The following is a 24,741-nucleotide window of genomic DNA, read 5'->3' as shown; positions in this document are numbered from 1 at the left end:
AGTCTGATCGTTCATGTTTGGCTTCCAATATTTTTTACTTTTGTTTGGGGTTTTTTTGAAGTGTGACAGGAACACTTTTTCCAGGCACTGAGTTTATGTCTTTTAACAGAATATTTGATATGGGAATTATATTCTCATTCCTTCAATTCTGGATTCCTTGAAATAGCTCTTACTCATGTAAATAGTAGCAAGTAACTCGGACAATATCCTGGTATAAGGATTGTTTGTGTGAATACCCTGTACCTCTCTTCTAACTTCGGGGAATTTATTCTTGCTGTCTTTCAGAATCCTAAAGCTCTACTGATTTGGTTCTGAAATGCAGATGGGTTGTGGACTATGACATTTCTGAATCTCAGTGTAGAAATGTCTTCTGATGTGATTTTTAGGAATATTCTCCAAGATTAACTGATGTAAACCAATAAAACAGTAGACTATTTTCTTGATTCATATTGATTGGTAATTTATAAGCTGTTATATTGGTAAGCTATTGTTTGAATTGCATTAATAGTGCAACAAATTATGTAAAACCAACTGAATGATTTCCAAGCATATATTTTGGTTGTTTTCTGAAGCATGGCTTACTAGTTATGAATACTAGAACTTCTTTATTTTTTTTTCTGGAAAATCATATAAAAGTATTTTTGATTGAAAATTTTGACAGATTGTCTTTTGAAAAGCATAAACCACAAACACTGCTAATCATGAACAATTCTGACACTGAAATTCACTTTGTTGTTAATCATATTTAGAAGTCTGCTATGTGGGAAACACAGTATTGCCTGCTGATGCCACATTACAGGACCAGCAAATGGTATACTCCTCTTGTATCAGTATAAATGGTATATTGAAGAGAAATAAAAAACGTGTGGCTGAAGTTAGTTTCCTTTAATGAATGTGCATAAAGTTATTTTTCTCGCATCTTGTTTTAAGATAACATATGAACATAAGACAAGTAATTTCTTACATGCCTAGTTCTAGTATGGAATATAGTACTGGATTTTTGCTGTTCTTGATTCTCCTCTTATTAAATCATGCAGATTTTGTGTAAATACTGACCTCATCTAGTGTAYTCTGATGTAAGTCATTGTAGCTTGACCAATTTATTTTTTTATTCYTTTTAACAAAGGAAAATCAGGTCAAAACGATTCAAGTTGTTTGCCTCAAACCCTTCGGACCACAAACTAAATATTTGTGAAAATTTTGCTCTTAAACTTTGTTTCTCATTCATATTGTAGATGTGCTGAAGTAGGCAGGGGGGTGATTCTGTGATTACAGCTCTGTCACCGAGAGGCATTAGTGCCTTGTGGTCTGCGTACGAATTCAGGCCATGAATGTTGTGGCTTTAAGCCCCTTGTGTTAGTTTGCTCCTCCTTTTCTAACTCTTGGATAATCATGGTTTGCCATATGGTTTGAAGACCGGAASACAGCACTCAGGAGTGCTAGGATTTATTATAAGCAATCACAAAGCCATTTAGGAATATCAGGTAGCACGTACATACTAAATGCTGTTAATTATATCAACAAAAGCTGCCCAGAAATTAATTTGGTTCTCTCCACAATCTGTTTTTTTCCTATTCAGAAAAATTAATAGTGTTCCATCTGTTTCCCAAAGTTCCCTTTTTTATTAAATACTTTATAGTGCATAAATAGTTTTATTTTCCTCAAATAAGGCTTTGAAACAGAAACTTTGAAATCATTCAGTCTTCCTTTTAAATTTTACTGATGCCTAGAAAACTAACATGGACACCTAGAAACATCTAATGTTTCTTTATGCTTGTAATTAGTGTATTTTAGCAATCRTTTTCTTCCCCAGCTCTGTACTACCACTGAATATACATGAGTGTTGATGATCCAGGAAGTCGTAGTATCTTGGCCAACAAAACAGGCACTTTTTTGAGCTTCAGAACTAATGAATCCTGTTTTCCTACAAATTTATGGTTGCCACCTCTGTTTTGAGTTTTTCCTCACAAATGGGCCATTTCTGAGGCTTCTCTCCATTATGAAATCTCAACAGCATGATCTCTTATTGCAAAATTTCCCTCAGTCGGCTATTTAAGCATCTCTGTCCTCAACAAAGTGATTTATTTTAATGAAATTTGTAGGAACACAATTAGGAAGTTTGGGATACCTATACCTTTGTCAAATACATTTGGAAGTGGCCATTGGGTTCAAAATTACAAGGGATAAAGACAGATAGATTATTTGGTCTCGTTAGGCTCGCTTCCATGGGAAATCAAACTAAAATATCCTGGGATATAGGAAAAATTAAGTCTGAGCCCTTTTGATGCTTTTCTATGCATTAAGGAGTATTTTCTTCTACACTCAGTCCCTCTGGTTACAATAGGGCTGTTTCAGCTTTGTGCTGGTCCCCTGAGCATGTAGTCCTGCTGGAGTGTAGCCCAAAAGAACCCAAACATTCATTTTTGTTTTCAAAATATAATGTGATTACTTTTATTTTTTGCTTAATTAAGAACACGTTTTGACAAAATTGAACTACAAAGGTAAGAATGAATGCTGTGAAAAATTTGAGGCAGATCTCAAATGAGTGCAACTAAGCGCTCTTCATATTTCATGTTAAACACTTTGCAATTTTTAAAAAAGARAAAGTAATATTTCAGAAGTACTAAGCATAATGCTTAAACCACAGATTCTGTAAAAAATGAGCTRCATAAGCTATTAGCAACTATATGCGTCATAAACACCTTAGGCAAGAAAATCAGATCCTAATGCCAAATGCAGCTCAGCTCCATCAGTCTACATGTAGCTATACTTCTGCAATTTTGTAAGATAAATGTCTGTGCTGTTTTATATGATGAAACTACAGCTGGGGCGAATCTTCTTATTTTTCACCAGTGATTTAATAAAGGCAAGCTCAATATAAATATTGAAAGGTTGCTAGTATTGAAAATATTCTTTTCACTCGTAGATGAAACCTGTGAGAGCTTTGTCTTTTCATATTGATCGTGCACAAAAAGAATTTAAGATTTGTCTACACAAGAAGTGGGAATATTTACTAAATAGTGGACTCTAAACATTTTATATAATGTATTATACTTTATATAGCATTTACAGAGGAAAGATTTGTTGAGCTATCCTTTATCCCAGCTACAGGGAACTTCAAAACCCATTTTAATCTCAGCTGAAACAGCTAGTGTGAATGCTTGCCTCCTACCACTGGGTAAAGATTACAGAGTAAAAAGAGGAGAAATGTTGCAAACTGTACTCCCCTGCACCTATTTCTTTGACACACATCACTGTGGTAACACAATAAAAGAGCTGCATTTAATTATTTTTTCCAGAACTCATAAGTTTAAAAGAGATAGGGTATTTATGAGCCCCATTTGTGCTCTCTAATCCACAAGATGCCAAAAGATACAGAAATAAAACAGTGTCTATTGGAAGTGACCCRTTGTGCCTCTGAAAATGTTTGTCTTGTTCTGCATCTCACTCCAAATAAAATACAGAGCATTAATTTAATCATTAAAAGAATAATGAAAATAAGGAGTGATGAAAATATAATCAAGACACCCAGTTAGTAGTCACAGAAGTGTCATTTTTAAAACAGTTTAAAATATCTGCTGAGCTCCTCTGCTGTGTTCATGGAATAAACCTACTTTAATTATTTCCTGTTCAGGCTTTCCTCTGTTTCCTTGGTTTTAGGAGGAGTTTACCTAGCAAAAACCAATGCTGCTCATTTCCTCAGTGGATTAACTGGGCAATGATGAAACAGAAGCTTCTGTCTGCTTCATTCTTTACACAACCTGGTGTTAAAGAGTGACCTTTCACCCTCAGAGATTTTAAGGATTAAGGATGCTTTTAAGTCTCGGTCTGGTTACTAATCCACCACTTTCACTTGATGTTAAATAAGCACTTCCTGATTTACCCTTTAAATCCTGTAAACATAATAAAACAGAGTTTAACCTTTACCTTAGGATTTTACCACTATCTTATGTTCTGTCAAATAAACCTTTATAAGAAGCAGGGAAGGGAAAACTAATAAGCGATAGCCTGATTTTTTTTTTTTTTTTTACCTTGGGATATGTAACAAAACATTACAATATTTTTAATATATTCAGGTCAAACAGTTGTTAGGGTGCATTGGGGTCCTTACACTGTGCAAATAACGGAATTTTTAAAAAGCATTTATAAGCTATTTGAGATAATGAAATAGATGTTTCCTCTGCTTTCAGACTGCTGCGAGCAAACGATATTGGAAGGAGTTGAAATGGAAATATATTGAGACAGATTTCATAATCCAAGGCTTTGTAACTTTGGAGAATATCATTTAGCCTCCAGCCATTGCTTTGTAAAGTCTGGTTCCCGGCTGCTGTAAATTGCGTGTAAACTCCATTTGCAGTCAAGGAACTATCCTGATTTACTCCAACCATGGATTTGACCCCATAGAATTGATTTTTCCCGTGTTCTTCCCTTTAGGACAATGACATCTGTGCTGAGGAAATACCCATCCATGGCTATTTCCAGTGGCTGCATTTGGTATGTACGAAGTTCGCACTGGTTTCCCCCAGAATATTTCTGTCCATGTCACCGCTGCAAACAGTGTCTCCTTAGCATTTATTCTTATAAATAACTTCAACAGAACGACTTCCAGCCTCGGGCCTGTCCCCATGACCAAGAAGGGGGGTGGGAAACCTGCCCCCGTCCTCAGGACTCMACTGTGCCGTGGTGGCCACCAAGGCTGCCTCCCCCCGGCGTCACAGACCAGGAGCCCAGGGCCCTCCTGCTGGCTCCCTCGCCTGGGGCTGAGAACTGATGATAAAGGTACCCAGAAAATAAGAGTTAGAAATGCCTTACTGCCACTGCCAACCGAGTATTTTTAATGAGGTTTGTTTTCAGCAAACATCCAAAACACCTCATTCTAAGAATTTTGAATTCTGTAACCTTAGAGAGTTTAAGTTTTTATATCTCATACTTGATAGCAGTAAGTAGAGAAAAATTATCATATGATAAGAAGTTAATTCCCTCTTCAGAGGCCCTAAATCATGGGCCTTATTAACAAAGGAATACAGTTATCTAGCTGAAGGGGGACCTTGCTTGGCTTTTGATATCTTTTTGGGAATATTTATTTTAATTAAATTGAATATCTGCCTTGTATCTTGCAAATATCTGATTGTCTCTGCATCAACTATTGCCTAAGAGGAAATACAGACGAAGTAATCATTTATACATGCATGATTTTCTTACCATGATCAACGGTCCTTTTGTCTYCTGCCTTCATAATGTAAAATAGCTTGCTTCTTCCATGTTTGATAGTGCTGCTCACACTGGTGTGAATGATTCAAGTGCAAGTGTTTGTCAGTAAGTTTGAGGGAACTGCTGTCTGAGCTGGGGAGGCATTCTTGTCAAAACAAATTACGAAATTTTAAAAGTGAATGTGTGAATATGTGACTAATGTTGGGATGTAATGAGGGGCAGCCGACTTTCTTGGTGCCTGCTGAGGATAAGTAGAAGATAGCTGGAGTTCACAAATGTTTTGAATTCATGAGGCAAAGATTATTTGCAACTTTTCTAGAAAATTACTGAGTTCACAGAAGAGAGCTGCTTTTGAGAGGTTCGTGGTTTGCAAAATGACCTGCTGTCTTAAAGAGACATTGATAATATTAGACCTTTTTCTACAGCCTTTGTACAGGTAAAGCCCCTGTTAAAGGCAATAGGAACTGTGGCAGTGTATGCAAACAAGAAACAGGATGAAGGGAGGGACTTTAAATGAAGGAAATTTGTTTCTGGGTTTCACTGAAATTTGGGAAAGGTGGGCAAGAGCAAATGTTTTTGTTTTATAGATTTTCAGTCCCCGTAGAGAGAGGCAATGCTTTGTTTGTATGTCTTGTGCAAAAGTGGTCCTGTGATGCACTGTCAGTGGGAAAAAAAAACACACAAAAAACAAGGCTGAGGATATCTTAAAAGCAAAATACCCCTTCCCTTTGAAATAGTCTCCCATGGATGCTGAAGCTCTGACTAGTTAACAACAGTGTGGATTACATTCCTTCCCACAAAGCACAACTTGACCAAATTTAGCAAGGGCAAACCAGCTGTTGGCATAACTCCATTAGCTTCACTGGGTGCCCTACTAGTGAAGAATTTGGTCTGTTTGGTAAATAGAGGCAGTGTCTTTACTACAAGGAATAAGCCACGATAGATATAAACGTAAGAGATCATCCTCCTTTATTCACCTATAGGACATGAAGCCATTAATGGGTGATCATACATGCAGAGATCAAATGGTACTGGGTGAAAAGAGTTGAAATAGGCTCCCCTGAAGCCAGATAATCTTTTAAATTTCATACAGATTGAGAGCTGGTCAAACTGTTAGAARCAGGCATGACAAGTCTGGTGGTAGCATAAAGTAGAGGTTGGCGTTGCATGATATACGTGTCTAAGCTGAACTGGCGCTGGAGCACTGGCAGTGTGTTTATAGGATCTTCCTCCTACATGTCAAGGCAGCTCTTTGCTCAGACCCTGCTCACTTGAGTCAGCATTACCTCATGGTTATGGTCGCTGTCTGTGGGCATGCTGGTGAAAGTAGAATATCTTGCTCTTTGATACTTAACAGGCTTTTCTAGAGAAGCAACACAGCTATCTTTCATTTTCTTTTTTGATCAAAATTTCTTCTTCCCAGGAGAAGAGCCTTGGAAATCCTGGCAAGATAGTATTGCTCCCTCTAGCATGACTAGAACCCCCTATGACTTTGTTAAGTCTGGACTCTTCCTCACTCTCCTAAAAACACCTAAAGCTTTCTCTTTATTCAAAAATATCTGAAGCCGTATAATTTAACTTCGGTCTGCATTTTACCAGGAAAAGAACCACCTTCATACCAAACTCTAATTATTGCTGATAATTTTCAGTATAAATGCTTATTTGGGTTCTGGTCCTGTATGAGAAGAAAGTGGAATTATTTCTGCTCTTCTACAGAGAGCAGAGCCTTCCTTTTCAAGTCCTTCAGCTGATTTCAGAAGGGCTTCATTCAGGACAAAGTCTTCTCAGAAGCTTTGGGTAGCACAAGCTATTGCCATGTAATCTGGAGTGCTTTTGAGTGAAGGAACCTTGTAACAGTTTAAAAGGGAGAATGGATTTAGGGGTTTGAACTGAAGAGGTGGGGGGGGTGGGGGAGGCTCATTCTGTTACTATGATTTTTTTCCCTGTTACTGCTTTTGTACTTTTTAATGTCTTGAAAATTGCTCATTTTTGTCTCAAAGTAATTTATGACTTTGGTATGTTTCATTATTGTCATTGCTTGCTCAAGTCTTCTAAATGAAATGATTTAAAAATAGTTTTTCTGGATTCTGAAATAATAGCTGGGAGAGCTAATATCTGATAAGCTGTAATGAGTTCTTCTCCAATGCTTTTTATGACAGTTGAAGTTCTCTACCTTTTGGGGCCCTGCTATAATTAATAGTATCTAGAGCTTTTCATCATAACCTCTTTTGAATTAAACAAGGAGGTGATGCAATTCCCATCTTTATGTTTGGGAAACTGGGGCCCAGGAAGGTTAGGTGATTTGCCTGACGTCAGACAGTAGACTAGTGCTAGAACTAGGTGTAAAAGACTAATACTCTTAGTCCAGTTTTCTGTCCATGAAGACACATTGCCTCCATTAACTGTTGATAATCAAACTTGCATTTTAAAGAAAAAATTAATAATAAAGATGTATTTCCAAACTAAACACAAGCTAACATATCAAAATGTCAGATTAGTATGCTTTTGGATTCTTTTCCCAAACAATTACTATGCTTACCACACTTCATTCCTGTATTCGCCTGATGAACTGCTGTTATAGCACCTAGAATTTCTGTTTTGCTGCTGAGATTACCTACAGAAAAAGGCCCCAAAGAAAGGGTCTGGGGGACAGCATCTGAAGTAGGGAAGTGAAGGACACACTGAGGGCAAGATTAAAGACACAAGAGGAGAAATGGGAAGAGTGGAGCCACAGGAGCTAATTGAGCTGGCTGTGGCCATCTCCTGCATCAGAGTTGAGCCGCTGGTGGGGCAAGGGGAAGGAGGGAGTCCCATGCCTGGGCATGGCTGGGTATCACAGAGCTAATGGGGGTCCAGGAAAGCTATGGTTGTTTGGGAGACAGTAGTTCCTACAGGAGTTCAGATTGCCCAGAGGTAAAGACTCCTCCTCTGTACTACCAGCAGCATCAATGGTTTTCCACACATTTACTGAGTTTATAAAAGAAAGGGTGATGAAGCAATGGCTGAAAAAGCAAGTTCTTTTGCATTTCTCCACAGTTCTGCAGTAGAATAATGTTGAGCCGAAGACGTTTCTAGTGTATATGTATAAGTGACTGTGACAGAGCTTGCAGACTGTGACCAGGAATGATCATAATCAAAGGAGTTACATAGATCTCATTTACTTCCCATGCTTTTGCTACTGCAACTTGTCACCATGTTGTCATTGAAATCAGCAGTAGGCCTGACTGTCCTCTCACACCCCAACTTCCACAGAGTTATGCTAAGTTTACATAAGAATAAACAGTACAGAAAGCTCAGAGTTTGAAGCAAAGCAATTAAGATTTTCTTCTCAACTAGAAGTGACCCTCTCAGCCAACAACAACAGAAAGAACTAAACAAGGAGTGAATATGATACATTTTAATTTTATAATATATTGGCCTGACACAACTATTATTATACAGCATTACTTAGCGTCTCTTAAAAAAACAAAATCTTTTATTGAGCAGTTACCATTCAGACAGGTTATGGCATTTGTAGAGCAATTAGCAACTGTAAAATATGACTAACCAAATCATTATTTTTAACTAAAAAATAGGCGCCTACATTCTTATGTATAAAACAATTTTTATAAGCTGTTCATGACCAAGGAATATTTTACAACAGATCTTAAGATACAGAAAATACTAATCAAGATTTAAAATGTCTGTAGTTACAGTCCTATAAATGTTCTTGAAAATGAAATGAATACCTTATAACCAGACAGGTGATGCAATGGTGTCAGTGGGAAGGAATGGTCTTAGGGGTGAGCTGCCTGGAAGGCCTCAGGTAGCATGCAAGTCATCCAGTATGCAGGAGGGAGACCGGCCCATTCCTAAGGCCTCCTTAGGTCTGATAACTGTTTTGGGTCAAGGTCCATGGCTACAAGTGCTGTAAAAAGAAGGAGGGGAAAGTGTTTCAAAAGGTTTGCCTGTGGTAGAGCAAATGAAGAGAAATGTTGCTGAATGACATTCAACTTTACATTCATGTAAAATAAGTATCAGTTAAATAAGAGTCGGCTCTTTGAATAGATTTAAAGGATACTTCCAAATGAGAACATACTACTTAGTTTGCTAGCACCTTATCGACTTCATGAGCAGAGCATTTGCAGTGTCTGTGGGGAGGTTTTTCCCAAGGATCAGTCACTGTTCTTAGTTAACCAAGAACTCTGGATTGCTCACCTGGTTTCCCTTTAAATTTACACATCTTAAAAATGACTTAAGCGCCAACCCACCAGAGTTGATCTAGGTTCCCTCAAGTCTCATGAAACTTAGCTCATGTTCATCAAGAGCTTCTCTGAGTTGCAAGGCAGTGAGGTGTGAAATGCTTGTGGTTTGATGATTCACAGAACTCTCACCGTGAGCCTTAATTAATCAGTCTTTGCAAGGAGTTTTGAAATCCTTAGATGAAAGGATCTGTAACTGCAAAACACTGTTATTACATTGGCCACCACTTGTATGGGGACCTCACTTTCCCATCTTTTTAGAACCATCGCAATACCTTCCTTTTTATGTTGAAAGGGGCAGAGCTGTGTAAACATGTTCACCAACAAACATTTCTTACGCTGGTGGTTTGATAGAAACTATACATGAAAATCAACAAAACTTTCCTTACACCCATTTCTCCCCAAGCTGTGATCTTGTCAGACATTAAACAAGGTTGGGCTGGGTCAGCACTAGGATGGGAAAACAAACAGTGATTATAATGATTAAGAAAATAAAACCTTCTGAATCCCAATTCCTCCATAGTGGTGCCTTAACAGAGCATTAGGAGGCCATGTACTGTCCTACCATACCACTAGAGCATGAATTAAAGCTGAAAACTTTGCTCACTGTCAGTAAACAATCTCTTAATTTTTTGCACAGTAATATTACTGATTTAGCATACCACCAAAGTGGTGATACAGCTTCACTGAAAGCAAAGAAATCTGCCACAGTGGGCATGCAGTCTGCATCCTAAACATGGTGTGTCAGTGGATGTGGCTGAAGAGCAGGAGGAAAGGGAGGGGTATGAAGGGTGAGATTAGGATTATGTTGTATTTGTCAGATGTGGTTTGTGTTTTCTCCTGCATAAAGTACTTTCTTTGGCTCACATGTTCCCAGCTCTCCATTTCACAGGAAGATCTTTTTCTCCTGCTACTTCGGCCAAAGCGATTTTCAGTTATCGTGTGCATTTCTATTCAAGAGGGAATAATTCAGAGAAAATAACATGCACAAGTACTGTGCACTGGAATTTGTGAGTCTTCAGGTCTGTCTTTGATTCCTGGGCATAGAAATTTTGTATCCATGTTATAGATTGGATATCTTTAAGGAAAAGAGAGCAAGAGATAATTGACTCATCTACCATCCACATTGTCCTATCTAGTATATGAATTATCTGGGGTGGAGATATTTTTCTTATACTGTTTGCAGAAAACCTAGGACAATCATGGGTGGAATATGAAGTTGTTATGATGTTGTTAGTGTTATGTAAATAACCATGTTGGCTGTCTAGCTAGCCAGTGTGTAACGATAATAATAAAACAAGGAATACAGGTTGAGCAGTTGGAGTGTGATGTCAATTTTGGAGTTGACACCCAAGTCCAGGATATAAGGCTTGTCCATTAAAGGCTGTATTTAAATGTGGCAGGGAAACATCAGGAGAAATTCCAGCAGATCTGGGTCCTGGAGGCAGCAAGGGAGGACTACTGATCATGTTAAAAAGAAATGGGAAATGGGAACATTACGTAGACAGGAAAGCAATGGTGCTTACAGCAGTTCTCAACCCATACACCATCTAAAGCATTAGTTCATTAAAAAAGCTGTTGCACTCATCTAAAGCATTAGTTCATTAAAAAAGCTGTTGCACTCAGTGTTCAAAACTGATACTCCAAAATCCACTGCAAAATACCACAAAGAAAGCTCACTAAATAGACCTCACAGTAGGTTTGAACCGCCATCTTCCACAGTATACCCAAGTCAGGGAATCTCTGCCTATACTACACTAGAAAAACATAATCTTATTTTTCTACAGATGCTATATTCTGCTCTTCCCATCTTGGCTTCTTTCCTACCTAGGTTTATCGCTCACTTCTGAAGATGTCTGGAGGGTTTTTGTGAACATAGTTTTTGCATGCTATGTGTGATCTAAGATTAGCTTAGTTTAGCTGAAGTTATAGTTTGGTATTTAAGATACTTGTGTAACTGGTTGTGCAAAAACTACTCATCTAATCTGGATGTGTGTTCAAAACCTTAGAAGCAATGGAGGCAATGCTTCTTGGATGATCCCAGTGCTTCAGGTAGAGGAGAAGAAGGAGGCCCACCCAAGAAACTTGAATTTTGGGGCAGTGAAGAGTTTGGAAAGTCCCAAGCCACAATTGTTCCAATTTACTCGTCCTCCAAGATCCCACACTTGGTTTGGGGAAGTGGAGGATGTTATCACGTGGACTTCTGCTGTGTTCTTTACCTAAACTTTAAACAGTTTGATCATGTCCTAACTCCTGTACAGCTCACACTTTTTTCTTGTTGGCAGAGATCAAAACCAGAGGAAAAAACTAGTTTGTGCCTAAGGAAATCTACCATATGGAAATTCTGGCATGTTGTTTCCATGCCTGTAAATTCACTTAGCTGACAAAAGAAACTTCAGTGCCTTAAAGAAAGGGGAAAATAAAGTGTCTTCTATGAGACAGCATCCAAAATGCTGTTTTTTAATTGCTGACTTTACAAATCAATATTATGTTAAGACAGTAAGTGTCTATCAGGAGCACTTCAAAAAAAAAACCCCAGAACTTTCCCAAGGAAAAGATAAACGTGCTGTGGATTGGCATGAAACCTGCTAGGTTAGGTGATAAAGAGCTCACCTCTACACACACAGTGCAGCCGAGAGGCACAGCGGCAGGCAGGGGACCCCACTAACCCGGTCAGAGACACGAGTCCCCGACCTGGCCCCCCCAGGGCTGTCCCAGCAGCATCAGCCCACAATCGGGGGACACCCATCACCGGGAGCACCTCCCCAGGTCCCCTCACAAACCAAGGGGTCACTGCCTAGGGGTTTGGGACACATTATGGGAAGCAGGCTGGAGAGACATCGGGTCTGGGGTTCAGCCAGGAGACCTCTGTGTGTGTGTGTGTTTGTGTGTGTGTGTGTCTGAGCAGGAGGCAACTGGAGATAACACAACCCATGGACAGCTACTGCATGGACTGTGTAAGTCCAGCTACTGGAGAGATCCACATTGTATATAAGTATATATTTCCCACCAATGGACCTTCATCCTGCTCAACTGGAGGAGAACAGGATGAGGCCACTGGTGCTGTTTCTGTCTGCATTGGTCAGTGTGGTGGCCGTGTGTATGTGTGCATACGTGTGCTTGTACATCTGCCTCCTGGGAACACGCGTGGCCTCGCTACCGGTGGGACCTGGGGGCATGGAGCTGCAGCAGCCTGGCCTCTGCTGGGTTACCCCTGACATAGCAGCTGTACTTAAGCTTTCCGACGTAAGCTTTTTGTGAACAAAGTAGTAGAACTGCATGAAGAAATATGCATTTCTAACTTACCTCCACAGAACAGCTCGAATTTTCATGGTAGCACAAGAGAAAAGTGTAGGTGGGAACTTCAGGAAAGAAAAGTCTGGTAATATTTATAGAATACTCAATGCTTTTTTTCTAAGCAGTAGTTTTACTTATTTTTGATATAGAATTACAATTTCAATGTCTGAACAGTGCACTTACTAAGACTTCCTAGATGCAATAGGGGAGACATTGGGTTTGTATCTCTCATAACTTTTGCTTCCATCTAGTGCACTTGTGAATTATTACCATAGTTTCTTAAAGTTCAGTAAAAAATTAAACTTGATTAATTTAATTAAACAGCGTTGTCCCAAGGCCAAGTAGCTCAAATGTTCATTTTTATTAAACAGTAGTTTCATTCACACTTTCAAATTATACTTTGTTCAAAGGTCTCATGAAAAGAAATTTCTTTTTTTCTCCTGTCCTTCTAAAATAAATGTTGAGAGGATTCAGCCTTCAAAGAGCTCATATAATTTGAGATAGAAATAATCCAAAAGGATTTCCATGGTGATAGGAATATGGTCTAGGCTACATTTTAAGGAAATGGCATAAAAGCAAATGTTAGAGAAGTTAGATTAATAAGTAATCATTTTCACTGACAATAAAATCAAGTGAAATAGGCTAGACATGAGCAGAATACCTAAGTTATTGCCTTAAAAAATGGGCTAGGGCAAGCAGCATTTGGTCAGGTATGTGCAGGTTCCACGCTTCAGTTTTGAATCAGTCTTTTAAAAAATCAAGATAATTATTGTTTGGAAATGGAACAGAGCATATTACTTTATTTGGAAATGGAGGCTCTATATCAAAAGACCTTAAACAGATGCAAATGGTTAAGAGGTGGAAAGTAAGAGCCTGCGAGACCACAAAGCTTCTGTAATGAAAGAAAAATAGTGGGTTTTGTTTACTGATCTTGAGTTTTGTTTAGTTGTATGAATTAAGTGACACACAAATATTTTTATGACTGCATTTATTCTCCATAACAATATGAATGAGCCACTGAATAATAACAAAGTCCCTTGTGACTGCAGAAGAAGAGTGATTAAATTATAATCACATTGGATTAATTAATCTATAATATTTGTTCTTTATATGAAAGAGGAAAATCAGCCTTCAACATAAAGGTTATGTACTCATGAGGTCTGTGTCTTAATAAAGAAAAGGCTTTGGGAAAAAGCTTGACAAGCCCCCCAGATATGATATGTTGTAAATGTAGACAGAAGGTTATTACTGATATAAAATACATTCAATGTAATTATCAGCCACAACAAATAATCAGAGAGATGATAATGACTAATTAACATTTTTATATTTCTGTAGTAATGTGTCTAATAGATAAGTGCACAACATTGAATTAATTTATTATGCTATAGCATTTTAGTAATGAAAACTGTATCATCAAAATATCTCTTCAGTGGTAGTGCAAGATATCAGCTTAAATAACTGATAAGGCTTATTCCTTTGTTTTCCCTACCCAATTGTAGTGAAGATCCCTTGAAAGCAAGCAACTAGCAAAAGGACCTATAATGATCTTGAAAGAAAGCCATAACAAAAATAAAAAACTTGTGACCTGGTCCTTTTGCACATGCAAATAAAGAATGCACATTATTTACGAATGGGACCTCTGTTAATACAGTACATTAAATTTATGCACATTGAATTTTCATTTCATTTTGGCTGTTTTTGTTACTCAGAAATTCTGTCTTTAATTCTTTACAAATAAAATGCCAGTTGCAACATGTAAGAAATCAATTGCTGTGTCAAAATAAGCTGTGTTGTGAATGAGAGAGAAAACTAATGCCTGAAAGATGGAGATTTTAATTACTTAAACCCAACTATTGTGTATTGGAAAGATACACTTAACATGTTAAAGGCTGACCATAGACCTCATTTTACTGTGTACACATTACTTTTAAATAGCAGTGAATACGGTTTATTTTTAAATGGAAAAGTTTTTCACCTGTGGGTGAAAAAACATTAATTTTATCATACTGTGTAGAAGAAACTAATCTGCAAAAGTGTCATTTCTGAAACCCTGAAGCTCTAAGCTGGCCCAGCTTCTGCTTTTGAAGCCCAAAGTGTGACTTTCTTACTTTCTAATAAAACTGAACTGTAACTAGCCACCTAAAAGCCCTGGGACTTGAGTTTAGTTCAGATTCACAGATCGCAGTTTACATTTATCTCTAGCATAATACTGGTGATTAATTATGGTTTATTTTACAGTGTATTATTCATGCTGATAATATTGTATTAAGTAAAGTTTTATCTGTGTTTAAAAACAAAAATATTTTTTTCTTGTGCAGTACTTGAGGACCACAGGTAGAGATTTGGGTTTTTTTTTCTAGCTTGTATATACAAACACTTAAAAGACAGTGTGTGCCCTGAGAGTGTAGAGTATAACTTGCAAGTGAAACTTAAGGGGTTAAAAATGAGTGTTTGGGCTTCTACTGTTTAATCAACAAGAAGCCACAAAAAAGCACAAAACAATTTCTGTGACAGGCACCAGTCCTTGAAGCCTGAAGAGCTTGTAACTGAAGTGAAACAGAGGCTATAACTTTGAGTAGCACTCTCCTGTCCTCCAGCAACCGGTGTACCAGGCAAGACACAGGGCGGGAAGAGAGCCTCTTGCACTCTATGCTATAGCAGATCTGAAGTTTCTCTCAACACCATCATATGTCTCTTGTTTTTATGTGATTCTTGCTTAACCTGCTGCAGTGCAGTCCTGAGGATGTCTGTGAAGAAGAAAGGAGGCTGTACGAATAAGTAATGGAGGTGCATATTTCAGGCAAAAGTAGAGGAAGAGCAGGGGAGTGTCTGGTGCTTGGGAAGTCTTTAGAATGACAGATGGTAAAAATGTAAACTATTATTCCTGCCTGTTTTGGTATGGTCCATAGGCTGGGAGACGCAATAATCTGGTTAATCTTGTATGCTGTAAATTACTTAAATGGTCCTCACTGAGACCAACAGTTGCACTTTTTTAGGATAGCATAGAGGCAAAAAGACATAGCAAATGGTAATTTTTCAGGTGATCTCCATATGTGAAGTGCAGCATGCCCTGAGTCCCTCTCTCCCTACCCTGCAATCTGAAGTCTGGTCCGAGTGCACCACAGCTTCATCCCACACAGATGTGTGCTTGTTTTTTCTGCTTGCTGCGTCAGTACTGGTGCATGCGTAGGTCTTGCTTTAATGCAGAGTGGAGCGTAGCCAGCATATGTACCTGCCTGTGGGAACATGGAGGGCAGCCAGGTTTAGACCTGGTGTGTCTGAAGACCAACACCTTAGTAGTAATGTTCTTGCTCAAAATAATGTTGCGTAGTGGAAAGAAGTGCAGAAAGCTTTTCTTTTTGTGTGTTTAAGTGAGAATGTCCATTAGACATGGGTCTCAGCTTCTTCTGGAAGTCAGTCTTCTAGCTGGGACCCATATCTGATGGACACTCTTACTTAAATATATGAAAAGAAAAGCTTTCTACACTTCTTTCCACTACTTCCTCTGGAAGACAGTCTGGATGTAGGAATTGGGGCATCAGAATGACTATAGAAACTCATGACCCAAGCGTTCATTTTGATCAACACCCCTGTGTGATGGTAAGGCCCACTTTGAGGAAAGTAATATAGGCTGAGGAGTCTGTGGGTTGAAAAATGCCTCCCTTAACTGGTTAAATTTAAGGATCCCCATCTTTTGAGTGCCTCTTGTCTTCAGGGGGTCTGCTTAGTTAGTATTCAGAAGCTCTGTTGCCTTCAGTCTGCAGTGTTCCTCAGAGTTCCCAGGCTGATTTTTTCATGAACAGCTCCATCAGTTTCTTTTTCTGAGCAATATTTTAGCATTTCTTTTTCTCTTCTTCTATTCTTGTTCTCCAAGGTCTGCTTATTAAATTATTATGCAACTGTGATACTAAATCTTATCTTTTGACTATAATGCACAGAAGAGAGGCAGATAAGACTTAAAGGGAGGGAGGAACCATTCATCTATCAGTAGACTCGAAGAAGCAAGAGAAAGTGAAAAGAGGAGGATGATGCTTTTGATGAATATTTGTAGCTGAGCAAGACAGTGCACTAAATAGCTTTTCTCTTTTCAGTATGGGAACATACTTGTATTTCTAAAAGCAAAAGACTTTTACAAGACTCTAAATCAAATCTGAAGTAAAAAAAAAAAGATTTACAACTCTGCCTCCAGCAACTTAGCATTCCCTGCTAGCCAAATTAATCTCCTGTTTACTTTATTGACTAAGGTATAGTCCTCGGTTAAGAAAATTTTTGTTCTTACTAGGTCACATCATCAGCAATAGCCTGAGGTAGTTTGCAGTGATTTGGGGTCTGTCTTCTACCCTGCTTGTATGCATATATCTGGGAGAAGAGGTTATAAAGTGCTATTCTCAAGGCACACAGATGGCAAAAGTAGACACCAGAGATTCAAAAACATTTTAATTTTAAATGGGGAGTTAAATCTCAAAAGTTTCTAATTTAATTTTAACACCATTTTATCAGAAGCTAGTGTTTTTCTGCTATGGCAGTGATGATTTGCTCAATCGTTTGGTAATCTAAAAGGCATTTGACCCAGTTCATGTTAGAAAGCAAAGCATTTACTAAGTGAGAAGGCTACAAGACGGAGTGGGTCCATGTGGGTAATTTCAGCCTGGGGAAGTAAGTCCCCATGTCCATCCGCTTCGGCATGAGTCTCAGGCGGGTGCAAAAAGGCCCTGGATGGAGGTGTTCTCCCCAGGAGGCGCAGGACGCTGCTGAGCAGCATAGCCAGGGCCTGGCCTGCTGGCAGACTGGTGAGTGTATGGCAAGAAGAGCTGGGGGTAAGGAGTGGGCAAACAGTGTTATATTTTGGAGAATTTTGACTATCTTTATATCTGTTCTCAAAAACAAATTTAAAAAGAACTAAATCTCTCCTGTCATCAGTCTAATGGCATCGTTTCCCATAGTAATGACATAGTTTGCGCTACCCCCACTAACTCTTGTTATTATTGATCAGCTAAGGCAATATCTAATTATACTCAAAGGGGAGAAGGACTTCTTCAGTGTGTGATTCATTATCTCTTATGAATGGAAGCTTCTCAATCTTGGTAGATAACCAATAAGCAAATGTTATTGATTGTTCTCCAACATCAAATAAGGATAATAAATATTACAATTTGGAGCTTGAATGTCACGTTCAAGAGAAGGCGGCTTATAACCTTCCATTAATGAGATTCTAATCTTTGACCCCTTTGTTAATGCCAGCTGTGGTCTCTTCTTGATCATTCCAACTTCTCTGTCATCACAAAATGACTGTGCCTTGGCTGGCTAAGGAAAATCTTAACAGTATTGAATGAACTGTATTGTCTAAAGAATACAAATTTCTTTAAAGGAAAATCTTAATGGGGGTTAAAGGAATGGTAAGAATAAAGTGTGGCAAAATGACAAACAAGTATAAGAAATATCTGTGTGAGACTACAAAGGAGTATTTGCCATATTACTGAGCATGCTTCTTCTTGGTTAATTGTGATTGAGATAAACTAGTAACTGATGGCTTGCTACAAGTTATCCAAAAGGTTACTTTCTCCTGAAAGCTTGAGAGAAGTTAGCTGCCTGAGTGCTCAAACACAAGTTAATGCAGAATAATCAATAATAGTGCACCAGCTGATCCATGTTAACTGCCCATATATGCACTTGTGTCTCATGACAACTGTAGACACTTCAAGTTAGCACAGCCTACTTTCCCATGCTCTGACAAGTCTGAGCTTATATGGTTGAATTTGTATTTACAGTGGCCTAAAAAGTCGGGTGTGGAAAACAGCTACTGATACTCCAAAGCTCATTTTAGGGCTCTATGTGTCTGTGTCTGAATATATCTAAGCCCTAAATCCAAAACTGTAGTCCTGAATCCACCTGCTCAACTACTACCAACAAGCTCTGCAGCTCATCCTCCTGCATTCAAGTTCTTATTAGTAGTTACAGATGCCCTTCTCTAGGCTACTCACTACTGCACACTCTGTCTCTGGTCAAGTTAATCCTGAATTTGTTTTTGAACAGTTCCTTCTTTTCCTATTGTCAGTTTAGCTTAGAATTTGGTAACTGGGGCAGCAATGGGGGTTTGAGTCCTCTCAGGCAGAGGAGGGAATTTGCTCTTTCATATCTCACTTCTTCAACAAAGGCTTAGCATCTTCTCTGGATGCTCTTTAAAGGTTATGCTCTCTCAGCATTTTGCATACTCAATCATTTAAGGCCAATCCCTCCCTATGCAAAAGGAATTTACATTTATAATATGAAGCCACAGGTTCCTGGAGGTAGATGCCAAAAAAGCAGATTTTCAGAAGCCAGTCCTTGGACACTAATGTCCTTGATAAGGTCTGGTGCTAATTTGCCTCATTTCAAAAGTCTGCTACTTACCCAGCTAGGGAGGGAGTATAAAAATATGGTGCTTAGCTTGAAAAGAGTAAAAAATAGAAGAGTCATCACATACTGACCTCTGTGCCCACATCTATGCAGAATAAGGTTTCTGGACATATACTTGGAAGTCAAATGTTCGAAGTCAAGATGCAGTCATCTTGACTTTTAGATTATCCCAATCTATTCAATTTGCTGTACTGCAAATGGGCTGTATTACAGCTATTAGGCCAAGGGATTCTGGGTTCAAAATAAAACCAGATGACCTCTGGAAAATGAACCTCACCAATGATTAATCAAGTAACAAAGAATTCCTCCAATTCCCCCAATCTCTAACCCTTTCCGAAACAGCTTTCCTCAAACTGTTTTCTGCATATTTTCATTCTGAGAATTAATAGATTTGTCTGCGGTGTACTTTCTCAGATGAATGATGGACTTTCTAGCCCAAGTACTGAATCCAGTTTTCTTTAGTGATCTTGATGTGTTTTATTTTCATTAAAAGTCTGCAGCAAGTATAGTTTGTATAGATTTACACCCTCATTCTTTTATTGCTGGAAATCTAATTTTAAAAGCTGTCTTGGGATTCTGCAGAGGTGTTTGCGGAGTTAGATCCTTAGCAAGCTTTTGTTTGTGTTGTACAAAACCACCCTCACTTTATGGCACAAATGGCAGGTGATGCCCAGGAGATGCCCGGGAGTGGAGGGGCAGAAGGAGTACAGCAAGCCAGGTCAGGCAGCACTGCAGCATGAAGTCCAGGCATCAGTTCTTCACCATATGCCTGGGACTAACCCATGCTACTTTAACTCCACCAAAAACTACAAAAAACTTTACTGTCCTTTCCACCCACAATCCGTCCTTAATTCCACCTTACTTTTATATCTATACTGTTCCAATCTGGTTTTTACCCTGTGATCATGGTATCTGAGCACCTAGTCCCCTTTCATGTAGACAAGTGAGCCCGAGGCTGGACTGATCTACAGCAATATCCTTGATGYAATTTCTTACTCTTCTCTTGTCTCAGTTTCAGCTGCAGCACATATAAGTAGCCGCTAATATAGTCTTTTCACATCAAAAGAACAAGCAGAATGTGAAGAGTTATTAGGAAGAGAATAGAGAACAAAACACTACACATCTTTATACTCTTGTATAGATCTGTGCTCCCACATCTCAAATGCTGTATTCTAGAGAGCATAAAGCAGAAACTGAAAAAGGTCAGAGAAGGAGGATGAGGAACGCAGAAGATAAGGAACATATTAAACAGACTAGGAAATTCCGGCTGGGATGTTGAGGAGGTCTAGAAGAGGACTGAATTTTTTAAAATGATGAGTAGTACAGAGCAGGTACATACAAGTGATGGTCATTGTCTCTTCGAATTTAAGAATTAGGAGGTATCAATTGCAAATACCAGGAGACAGGTTCAGAGCAAACAGGAGGAGACATGTCTTCACCTAACACACAGTTAAACTATGTAGCTCTTTGCCAAGGGATATCGTTGATCGTAATTGTTTATCCAGATTTTAAAAAACGAGTGACTGAATTCATTGGAGGCTATTACATCCAAAGACACCAGCTCTGGCTCGGGAAAATGCTGAACTATACACTTTTAAAAGGTGGGAGAATATGGGGTGACATTTCACACATTTGCCCTGCTCTTTTGCTCTTCTCTGAGAATCTCCTGTTGGCCTTTTTCAGACACAGAACATGGGACCGAGACAGTAAGGCTATTCTCATGTTCTTATAAGTTGTTTCCTCTTAGTGATCTTGTCCATTTGTTCACCACATGAAACTGGAACTTGGATTAGCTGAGATTTTCCAAATGGACAAGAGGTATCTGGATCGTTTAATGAATATTCCTTCTAAGCAATCAGAGTGCTAAATACACAGAAAAGCCTAATCAGTACACTGTGACATCTACACTCTACAGTGGTGGAGCACACCAAAGTCAGAAGTGAGGTACAACATGGAGCCTAAGCTGATCACACCTGCAGAGAAGGCAGGACTGCACTCCAGGCAGTGCTCCTCAGAGCTGGGGGCAGGAGCAGAGGTAAAAAGGTGGGGAGGGAGAAGGTGATTACAGAATTTCTCACTAAAATAACTTCTGGTCCCCTGTCAGTGGGGACCAGAATGTATGTTGGGGCATGTAAAACCTAGTGGTTTTATGCCATAAAGTGCTGAAGCCTAATATCTGATCCACGAGGCACTGAAGAAAATCTTAAATAAATGTAGAATACACAGTACATTGTTATAAATCATTTCTCTACAGAAGTTATATTAAGTAAACATTTCATTCATTCTCATATTCTTTGCCATAAAGTACTGGTATTAAAAACTTGTGCTTTTCATTGGTGAGATGATTCTGTTATTTAACTATACCTGGGTACTTGAAGGACCCAGTGAGATCAGGGACTCATCATCTAGATGCTATACAAATGTTCATTTATTTATTTTACTTTTAAATATTAGTCACGTTCACTCATCCAGCCAATGATTTGAAGTACCAAAAATACATTCTTTTGCATCATGTGCTTTCTGACCTTTTCAAAATCTTAACAAATATTCTTACAGATTAATATTAACACAGTGTCTAAAGTGCTTTTTGCCTTGAGGCTGCACAAATGCAAAAGTAAAAAGCAGACACTGTCCAAAGATCTTGTGATACAACTATGCGATAAGAGACAGCAAATAGATACAGTCAAAAAGGGAGTACAAAGAAGCAAATAAATCATTTTTGTAAGAATGATCCAGCAGTCTGATCACTGTCTTTTTTTCCAGCAAAAATGTGTTTTAGAAGAATAACAAGATACCTCTGTGCATACTTATGGTGATCACTTTCCAATTATTCAGAGGCAAAAGAAGAAAAAAGATTTGATGGAGAGTTTATAAAAGTTGATGTTTCAGTAGTGAGGAGGAGACAACAGATGCACTGGCAGGAGTCTGTGAAGGGCTTGAAAAGTGAAGAAGCGCAGTACATATGTGACTCAGGAACAGGCACAATCAAAGCACCAGGCTAAAATGTTCCTTTGGTAGCATTTTTACTGGATATGAGTGGAATAAGTTTGGATTTTTTCCAGGACTGAGAAGATGACATTGCATTATTTGGGAAGTAAGATGATGATAACTTGAGTCACGTGAAGGGATAGAAAAATGCATATTTTGGAGATGCTAGACCAGCCAGGTTTACACAGACCAGACATCTGAAGATCTAGAGATAGGAGTCAAAGGTAACACCAGGGTTACAGTTTGAATCAGATAGGATGGTGATACTGCTCATAACAATCAGGAAAGAAGGTGAGAGCAAAAGCTCGGGGGGAAGGTTAACAATTATGTTTTTGCCATGCTTTGTTTTAGGTGATAGTTTAACACTAGAGGATGTTAAAGAGGCAGACCAAGACCTTAATTTGAACACAGAGATAGGTCCAGAGAGATGCAGATCAGTGAATTATTAGTATAGAAATGGCAGTTGATAGTAATTGAAAAAGTCATCTTTGAATTGGCTATACAGGATGGATAAGGCTGGTATCATTAATAGCAGAAGAAGCAAAGTTAAGAGTACTTCAGCAAGGGTGAAACATTCAGAGGACTGGGGTGGTAAAAGGCTTTAATTAAAGTCATGATGCAAAGCCCATTCATTTAAATTCATGTCGTCACTAACGAGCTTTGGATCAGGTCCAAAGAAGAAAAACCTGAATTTCAAAACAGGGAGCAAATAGTAGAATTCAAAGCAGCTTGGGAGGAGGTAAGAGTGATATTGAAGCTCCACCTGTCTGTAAAGTCAGCCTTTCAGGATTCATTTCATCCCTAGCAGACACATACATTTTATATGTTTTTGCTCTGCTAAGTGATGCCCGGGCAGCCGCCATCCTTTTGCCTTTTCGGACTCTTACCAGAAAATATCAGACTTGACCCAAGATTGTGGCTGGGAATCCTTTTAGAATATATTTCCATATCGTTGGTAGGAGGCAATCCTGGCACTCAGATAAATGGAGTCAGATTAGTGCCCTCTTCATCCTGGACAGTAGGTAACAGATAAAATCTGACAGCTCCTCAGACTATTTTCTGCTAAGATAAACTTAAACAAGTTGAGGTAAAACATGACTCCACTGAAATCAATGGGAATTTTGTCACTAAATGTATCGAAGGTTTCACTCTGAGGCTTAAATAAGGTTTTCCATATGAATCATAGGATTTTGCTTTCCCTACAGTATGTGAACATAAGACTGCTTGTCTGTTTGTGGATACTCAGAACAATAAGGAGAATCAACAAATTTATGACGTCAATCTGTGTAGGTTAAGTGCTTAATCTGGGTGTGAAGGCTCCATCTGATCCAAAGCCCCTTTAGCTGAGAGACTTTACATGGGGATTTGATGTGCTTTAATTTATGTTGTTTTGACTTCACACCAGTAATGGATTTGCTTTATCTTTCCTGAGTGCCCCAACTAGACAAGCCATTGGTTATAATTGACAGAACAATATAGTTAGACCCATGGAAATAGGCAAGCAGGTGCCATGTTGCTTGGAACAGTATGAATCCCTTGAATTTACAGATACCGCTAGATTTATTTAAACATCTCTTAAATTTGCAGTTTGGTTTCAGTGTATTAAGGAATTAGCTCTGTGACCTAAAACAACCCAGTTATAAGTATGGTTAATTTAATTATATTTGTAAATGGCAGCCTTGCTGAATACACACAAATTTAATTTAATTTTATTTCTGTCAATGAGGTAGCATGTCAAGATGTGATAATATTTTTCCTTTCCCACTCCTTGTTAGTTTGCTCAAAGGGCGTATTTACAACACACTGAAGGGTAGGATACATGTTACAGCTCTTCCTGCACAGCAGTTGTATTAATCATGAGGAACGATGATCTTAAACATTGGACCAAGTGTCAAGTAACATGACTTCTCTCCCAAGCTACAAGACAAATTTTACTTTTGGGACTTTGGCTAAGTAACTAAGGTCAACATTTTTATGTGCTTGTGCCTACCTGGGGAGCTTGAGTCCATGTTTAGGTGTATAAATTAGTGTACTGATTTTGTCAAAGAAGTTGTGAAATAGGACACTGCCTAGGTGCCAGATCTCGGACTTGTTTGCAAATATCTCACCTTTTCTTCTTTATTTATTTATTTTTAATTATTTTAATTAGCTCTCTAGCTTTCACGGTTCTGGAGGAAAGCTTTGGAAGTGAGGACTGCATTCCAATATGGGCTCAGTTGTGGTTTCCAAGTTGGACACATTGCRTGATAAGTAGAAGAGTTTTGCTGCCACAGATGTTGCTGGATAATCCAAATCAGCACTTTTGGGAAGAAGCAAACCAGGAGGAACTGTTGTGGCTGGGTTGCTCTGGCACCAGGATGCATATCTGGCCGAGCTCCGCTGTGCAGTGGAGCTGTGGGGGGCAGTTGTCATCCCTTACCTGTGATCTTCCTTCCAGACCTCCACTGCTACCATTTCTTTCAGCTTGCCAAAAGACGTGGTATGTGTCTTGTGGTCATTGCTTACGTGTAGGGGTTGATATACAGGTTCTAAAGAAGCTGACTGAATGGGTAAGATAATTAGATAGAAAACAAATAAAAAGGACCTTCCCCTACAGCTGTGCTAG

The 24,741-nt window shown here is 38.7% G+C and overlaps 1 long non-coding RNA gene across 2 annotated transcripts in view; it reads left to right on the top strand.

Moving 5' to 3' along the window:
* Positions 1–24,363, top strand: part of LOC112971257 — a 134,469-nt gene extending 110,106 nt beyond the window's left edge. The window contains exons 5-6 of one of the 2 annotated variants that reach the window (XR_003255285.1): positions 4,435–4,494; positions 24,286–24,363. This is a non-coding gene — a long non-coding RNA (uncharacterized LOC112971257). The remainder of the gene's footprint in view (positions 1–4,434; positions 4,495–24,285) is intronic. The other variant, XR_003255287.1, reaches the window with a different exon arrangement.
* The last annotated feature ends 378 nt before the right edge of the window (positions 24,364–24,741 follow it).

Source organism: Apteryx rowi, unplaced genomic scaffold (genome assembly GCF_003343035.1).
Source record: "Apteryx rowi isolate R43461 unplaced genomic scaffold, aptRow1 scaffold_431, whole genome shotgun sequence".
Lineage (NCBI taxonomy): Eukaryota > Metazoa > Chordata > Aves > Apterygiformes > Apterygidae > Apteryx > Apteryx rowi.
This window is presented reverse-complemented; position numbering and strand designations above follow the sequence as displayed.